Genomic DNA, 7500 nt, shown 5'->3' on the forward strand with positions numbered 1-7500 from the left:
CATTTCATAAAAGTATACTATAAAGATGCAAATCACAGCAGTGTAGCATTAACACATGATAGCATTGGAGCAATAAAACCTTAATTGAATTTACATGCATCTTTGTAGCCTCTTTGCAAAGACGGGTTATCAGCAAGACTGATCACTCATGACTGAAAAGACTCAACTACATCATAGCAACATTGCTATGACATTACCAAGAGCCTTAAGTAACAGGTTAAAACTCAGTCATTACAATATTGGTGACAGTATAGTTCAAACATAGGCTCTGCTAAACGGGATTAAAGGAAATGGTTCAGTTTTACCAATGCACCATTTGATTTCAGTGACACTGTACAATTATAGAATTTCAAAAAATTAGTTTCACCTTACCTTTTGTATAGCACACTGTAAAACAGCACATTAAAATGTTTAAACCCCTTTTCGAAGAGCCCATGTGCTTTTGCACAGATAATATGTTGCTTTTTAGCTATGAGTAAACAGGCCCGCCAGCAGGTCCATCTGCACAAACAGGCTTCTCACCGTACTTTTGGTTAATTACAAAATTTACAGTGTATCCATAACTGCGCTAACAGAGTGGTGTGAACTTTTTGTCCCCAGGTTGAAATTTGTCTTGGTCTCTACAGTCACTACATTCCATACAGTACTTACATAACCAGCATATAACAGAACATAAATAAAAAAAGAACATTGGAAAACATAGAAAACATTAAAATAAAAAACATCAAAGTGTGCACGGCATGTCAATGGCATGTCCATCCGTCATTAACAGACAAGGTATTCTCTGATGGGGAGTTATCCGAATAATATATTTCAAACACAGCATGTATTCAGTCCAAAAGAATTGACAGGGATGTCGCAACATTTAGATTGACAGTTTGTACAGGACCTTGTCTCGTGATCTGGCTTGAATGACATCACTACCCTTTCAAGAACTTAAAGTAGCTGGCTTGTAGATACTCAAGGTTCACGTAGTACATGATCTCCCAAAAGCATGGTGAAGCTGCAGGTTGCATATCCCTCATGGCGGCTCTTGGCATCTCACCATAAGTCTTGAAAAAGCAAAACAAAAGAAAAGTGTTAATGATTAAGACATGGCTCTTCCATCTCAGTTATCATAAATATGGTTTAGGGAAATTATATATATGTTATTTTTGACTTGACTGCATGTGCATTTTGGGTGCTACACGCTATGTCTGTTTTACATGTTAACAGATCATGCACTCATTAGAATGAGATGACGGACAGGGCTGGAAAAAAGAGGCTGTTGGGTCCTGACAAGCCAGTGGTAGTGAGAACAATATAATTAGATGTTGAAACTAGTAGGGATTTTCCTTTAAGGTTGTGTGTGTTTATCTGTGTTTGGTGTAGAGTGGAGTGTGCACGTGCATGTTTTGTATGTGTGTGTGTGTGTGTGTGTGTGTGTGCGTGCACGCATGGGCTGTTATGCATGACATAAAAAAGATCTTACTTCCTACATCCTGATGTTTGAGGATTCCTAGAATAAGTAGTGTCGCACACCCAGCAGAGAAGACGTCCTCTTTCATTTGTGTCCTACAGCAGAAAAAGAATGAATAACTATGAGTAATAGTAATTGGGATTTTACTGTGAAATATATAGTACAACTGGCACCCATGTTTACAATTATTGGATCATACACTCACATTTCAGTGCTGGGTTCTTCCCTCGATGCAGACACAGCTTCATACAAATTAAGCGGTTTTGGTGCCAGGTCATCACGTCCATCGAGGAACGACTCCGTGCATACCGGAATGACTGTGCCTACCAGTGCACAAAGAGGAAGACAAAAAGAAAGACAACAAGTTTGAGAGTTTGGCAGACAAATAGACAGAACATACAGTAAACCGTTGCAAAATTGTCTGAAGTGACACCAGACAGTACTGTAGGCATTCCATACACATTCACAGAATCAAAGAACAATATCAGGCCAGCTCTCATTGTGTGTGTGTGTGTGTGTGTGTGTGCATTAACGCCTGCTGTTGTGCATTGATATAAAAAAACTTACTTTATACATGCCGATGATATCCAAGAGCTTCTTGAATAAGTAGTGTGACCGCCGACCCAGCTGAGCAGCATTCTTCTCCTTTTACTTGTGTCCTACAGCCAAAAAGTAAGCAGTTATTGTGATTTTGTTGTTAAAGTAATAGGCCTACAATACAGTTGACATACACATTTATCCTGAACTGCGTTGTTGGGTCCTGACAAGCCAGTGGTAGTGAGAACAATATAATTGGATGTTGAAACTAGTAGGGATTTTCCTTTAAGGTTGTGTGTGGTGTAGAGTGGGGTGTGCATGCGCATGTTTTGTACGTGTGTGTATGAGCATATGTGTGTGTGCGTGTGTGTGTGTGTGTGCGCGCGCGCGCGTGCACGCATGGGCTGTTATGCATGACATAAAAAAGATCTCACTTCCTACATCCTGATGTTTGAGGACTCCTCAGATAAGTAGTGTCGCAGAAACAGAAGAGCAGAAGTCCTCTTCTTTCATTTGTGTCCTACAGCAGAAAAAGAATGAATAACTATGAGTAATAGTAATTGGGATTTTACTGTGAAATATATAGTACAACTGGCACCCATGTTTACAATTATTGGATCATACACTCACATTTCAGTGCTGGGTTCTTCCCTCGATGCAGACACAGCCTCATACACATTAAGCGGTTTTGGTGCCAGGTCATCACGTCCATCGAGGAACAACTCTGTGCCTACCGGAATGACTCTGTGCCTACCGGTGCCCAAAGAGGAAGACAAAAAGAAAGACAACAAGTTTGAGAGTTTGGCAGACAAATAGACAGAACATACAGTAAACCGTTGCAAAATTGTCTGAAGTGACACCAGACAGTACTGTAGGCATTACACATTCACAGAATCAAAGAACAATATCAGGCCAGCTCTCATTGTGTGTGTGTGTGTGTGTGTGTGTGTGTGTGTGTGTGCACGCGCATTAACGCCTGCTGTTGTGCATTCATTTAAAAAACTTACTTCATACATGTGCTGATGATATCCAAGAGCTTCGCCAACCCAGCTGAGCAGCATTCTTCTCCTTTTACTTGTGTCCTACAGCCAAAAAAAAGCAGTTATTGTGATTTTGTTGTTAAAGTAATAGGCCTACAATACAGTTGACATACACATTTATCCTGAACTGCGTTGTTGGGTCCTGACAAGCCAGTGGTAGTGAGAACAATATAATTGGATGTTGAAACTAGTAGGGATTTTCCTTTAAGGTTGTGTGTGGTGTAGAGTGGGGTGTGCATGCGCATGTTTTGTACGTGTGTGTATGAGCATATGTGTGTGTGCGTGTGCGTGTGTGTGCGCGCGCGCGCGTGCATGGTTATGCATGACATATAAAGATCTTACTTCCTACATCCTGATGTTTGAGGACTCCTCGGATAAGTAGTGTCGCAGACCCAGCAGAGCAGAAGTACTCTTCTTTCATTTGTGTCCTACAGCAGAAAAAGAATGAATAACTATGAGTAATAGTAATTGGGATTTTACTGTGAAATATATAGTACAACTGGCACCCATGTTTACAATTATTGGATCATACACTCACATTTCAGTGCTGGGTTCTTCCCTCGATGCAGACACAGCCTCATACACATTAAGCGGTTTCGGTGCCAGGTCATCACGTCCATCGAGGAACAACTCTGTGCCTACCGGAATGACTCTGTGCCTACCGGTGCCCAAAGAGGAAGACAAAAAGAAAGACAACAAGTTTGAGAGTTTGGCAGACAAATAGACAGAACATACAGTAAACCCTTGCAAAATTGTCTGAAGTGACACCAGACAGTACTGTAGGCATTACACATTCACAGAATCAAAGAACAATATCAGGCCAGCTCTCATTGTGTGTGTGTGTGTGTGCGTGTGTGTGTGTGTGTGTGTGCACGCGCATTAACGCCTGCTGTTGTGCATTCATTTAAAAAACTTACTTCATACATGTGCTGATGATATCCAAGAGCTTCGCCAACCCAGCTGAGCAGCATTCTTCTCCTTTTACTTGTGTCCTACAGCCAAAAAAAAGCAGTTATTGTGATTTTGTTGTTAAAGTAATAGGCCTACAATACAGTTGACATACACATTTGTCCTGAACTCAGTCACTTACATCTCTCAGACAATCCAAATCGGTTTTCAACGGTTTACTTCTTCAGTGACTTAGTTCCAACTTCTTACACATCCAGCTGTCTTGGTAACAGGTCAGAGGAAAGACGTCCATCTTATCCAGAGCATAAGAGATTTAAAAAAAAAAAAAAAAAACAGACAAAACGTTACAGAGCTTTGCAGACACACCTTCAAAACATACAGGCAACCTAAATATATGAAAGGCTTTTGTCTCACTACTGTAGTGCACACAACAACTTTACATAGCCTATTTCATTTACATTAACAAAAATATAAACCAACCAGTCTTCGGAAATACTGCACATACTACAGAGTACAATATCACACAGTCACACTAGAACTAAACGGTCTCTGGGACAACTACACACGCACGATTTGCGGCTGATATCAGCTATCATGCATAGCTTGTTGAAGTAGCTGTTGCCTTATTGCCTATTAGAGCTCTAGCCACAACTTTCTTTAAACCAGGACTTCCCTGTAGCTTCAACAAATCCCTGCTCGTGAAAGAGAGAAATTGGCTAACTATAACCCTCCACATTAAAGCCTTATGATTTTGGAACACAACGACAGGTGAATGTACACAGTTTTCCACGCAGCCAGCTTCATCCGCATACGGTAGAATCAAACAGTTATGTAGTACACAAGCTACGACGCTAACCAAACAAGCAAAGCACATAGCACATACGAGCCGAGATAAGAAACGTCAGTTGACACAAACAATAAACCACCGTCGCGACAACATTTTCTTGCGCAAGCAAGCTGACCAAGCACATGATGCGACTTACCCATTGACAGTAAATAGAATCTATTTACTCTCAATGGGTTTGGACTTACCACACCTAACATGCCGGTAATATTATGCGCGAGCTCTTCCTCTGTCTTTATCAGAGTTCGGACTCGCAGTGAGCTCAGAATATCGCAGGCGAAGTCACACAAGCACTTAGTTGCACCCACAAAACTAGTTCTAGGTGATACAAAAAACGAAGAAAGTTCATCGACTTCCCTGATGTAGAACTATCATGACACTTGTGGTAACCGAAGACACTGACAGTCTTCAGATGCCAGCTTGCCCCCCAAACGAAAATGCTGTCGTTATTGCATTCTAGGTTGAGCAGGTGAAGTAGCGGCCCTTCCTAAAAAAATCTCTGGTAGCGGCTATATTAGATATAATTTGTCAGTTTAGCGTCCTGCATTAGGTATCGCTGGTGTAGTGGACACACTTAGCCCAATCTACCTAAAAAGTATCCGCCCAATCTGACAGCCAACCATCCGTTATGAGCTATATTAAGCGAAATAGCAACCAAATGAATCCCAGAAGGGCTAACATTATGACTTACCGTAGCTAACTAACCACCGTTGACAGAACCTGGACGAAGGCTGGAGGAACATGTAACTTTCCAATGAAATGTAGCCTACATTTGTACAATTCATTAAAGCAAGCATCTATATTCCCAAATCCACCACAGGACAGCAAACCGCTGCAGTTATGACTAAGTGCTTATTCATTTGCTCCCCTTAAAAGACTAGTTAATACCGTTTCCTCCTATTACTCGAAATGTGTAACTTTCTATGAAATGTGCCTTTGCTTTCCACAAACAGGAACTCACGGCTGACGCACATTTACATCGCGAAAAGCAATATATGGCAAGTTTACATAAAAGGCGCACACTTACCGAAACAATGCTTTCAGAAGCCATCCGATGTCCTCTCTTCTGGACGTTGGTAGCCCGGTAGCCGTTTTGGCAATGGCGACCGGTAAAATTCAAAATTCAAATATCGTTGACAAGATAACTTAGATTACAGGGTTGAAATGACCCAGGGCCTGGGTGCTGATGTGGGTTTGGCCAATAACCCAGGTAATGGGTCAGAAAAATAACCCAATATGGGTTATATTTAACCCATTTTTTATAGAAAAGCAATTGACCCAGGGGTTTAGTCAAAGTAATAACCCAGCTCTTTTTAGAGTGTAGGGGCTCTCAAACTTGGTCCAGGAAGACAGATGCTGAGGCACTCAAGGTTGCAATTTTTTAACTTTTTTATTTGGCTACAACACCCACACACACACTTCTCTGTCACTCTCACAAACCTAAGCAAACCCACATTTCTGTAACTCTATCCGGCATGTGAGTTCATCCTCCACTTGAGCAGTGCTCAGCTAGATGTTGAAACCACACCCACACCCGTATCTCATCAAGTGTGGAGTCCTCATGGTGCTGCTGGTGGACATAGGGCCTGCAGGGGCGGTCCTATAGGGGTGGGCCCACCGGGCAATTGCCCGGGGCGGCACGCGAGAGGGGGCGGCACCAGTGAAAACCCACCCCCATCTCAAAACACCATCCCCAACAGACAAAAAATCGGGAAAATCGCTATAAACATGTTAAAATACTCTACACTATTACCACATTGATATAATAATAACATTACTGTTAGTGGTTTTTGTCAGATATTATAAGCGCTTTGGGGCAATTTTTCTGGGGGCGGGGCCTCAACGGACTTCTTTTATCAGGCGGGGGTGTGATGGGATCGGAACACACACACCCCCGCTCCCCCCACCCTTCTCTGCACATCTGTAGAGGAACTCCCTCCACAGACTACATGTGTCCTTCACTTGTACAGGAAGACATTGTGGCAGTCTGTCTCCTACACATGTGTATAACACTCTGTGCATCTCTCTCTGTGTGTGTGTGTGTGTGTGTGTGTGTGTGTGTGTGTGTGTGTGTGTGTGTGTGTGTGTGTGTGTGTGTGTGTGTGTGTGTGTGTGTGTGATGGGTGTGCGCATATGTGAGTGGGTGTGAGTGTTTTTTGTGTCTATACGGTTCAAGTTTGCAGACTGGAACATAACACTCTCACACACACTTTTTCTTTATCTGCCACTGACCTGCTCTCTCTCTCTCTCTCTCTCTCTCTCTCTCTCTCTCTCTCTCTCTCTCTCTCTCTCTCTCTCTCTCTCTCTCTCTCTCTTTCCGATACTGTCTCTCATTACTGGTCATCATACTTTATTTCCCCGCATAACCCTCTCTCTCTCTCAGTCACAATGTATTCCTCTCCCTCTCTCTCTCTCTCTCTCTCTCTCTCTCTCTCTCTCTCTCTCTCTCTCTCGTCACATCTGTTTCAAATAGGTAAAGTGAACCAGATTGGCAGGCTTTGAATGATTTTCAAAGTTTCTCTTTCTTTTTTGCCTTCTGTCTGTGTGTGTGTGTGTGTGCGTGCGTGTGTGTGTGCGTGTGTGTGTGTGTGTGTGTGTGTGTGTGTGTGTGTGTGTGTGTGTGTGTGTGTGTGTGTGTGTGTGTGTGTGTGTGTGTGTGTGTGTGTGTGTGTGTGTGTGTGTGTGCATGTGCGTGTGTGTGTGTGTGTGTA

At 42.5% G+C, this 7500-nt stretch overlaps 1 protein-coding gene and 3 long non-coding RNA genes across 4 annotated transcripts in view; all 4 read right to left on the reverse strand.

Annotated features, from left to right (window-relative positions):
* The window catches only part of LOC134437155 (uncharacterized), a 2508-nt gene extending 53 nt beyond the window's left edge, over positions 1–2455 (reverse strand). Inside the window, exons 1-5 of the long non-coding RNA XR_010032332.1 lie at positions 2431–2455; positions 2027–2118; positions 1665–1782; positions 1472–1554; positions 1–1052 (exon numbers count right to left, since the gene is read on the reverse strand). The exon at positions 1–1052 is cut by the window's left edge and continues 53 nt beyond it. This is a non-coding gene — a long non-coding RNA (uncharacterized LOC134437155). The remainder of the gene's footprint in view (positions 1053–1471; positions 1555–1664; positions 1783–2026; positions 2119–2430) is intronic.
* The window catches only part of afap1 (actin filament associated protein 1), a 154936-nt gene that overhangs the window by 124511 nt on the left and 22925 nt on the right, over positions 1–7500 (reverse strand). The gene's annotated exons all lie outside the window — the stretch shown is intronic.
* On the reverse strand, positions 2563–3633 carry LOC134437156 (uncharacterized). Its single transcript, XR_010032333.1, has 4 exons — positions 3575–3633; positions 3379–3464; positions 3004–3078; positions 2563–2746 (listed from the first exon to the last, which is right to left on the reverse strand). It is a non-coding gene; the product is annotated as an uncharacterized LOC134437156 (long non-coding RNA).
* On the reverse strand, positions 3634–6079 carry LOC134437157 (uncharacterized). The gene is made up of 4 exons (XR_010032334.1): positions 5817–6079; positions 4127–4237; positions 3954–4028; positions 3634–3694 (listed from the first exon to the last, which is right to left on the reverse strand). It is a non-coding gene; the product is annotated as an uncharacterized LOC134437157 (long non-coding RNA).

Source organism: Engraulis encrasicolus, chromosome 21, assembly GCF_034702125.1.
Source record: "Engraulis encrasicolus isolate BLACKSEA-1 chromosome 21, IST_EnEncr_1.0, whole genome shotgun sequence".
Classification (NCBI taxonomy): domain Eukaryota; kingdom Metazoa; phylum Chordata; class Actinopteri; order Clupeiformes; family Engraulidae; genus Engraulis; species Engraulis encrasicolus.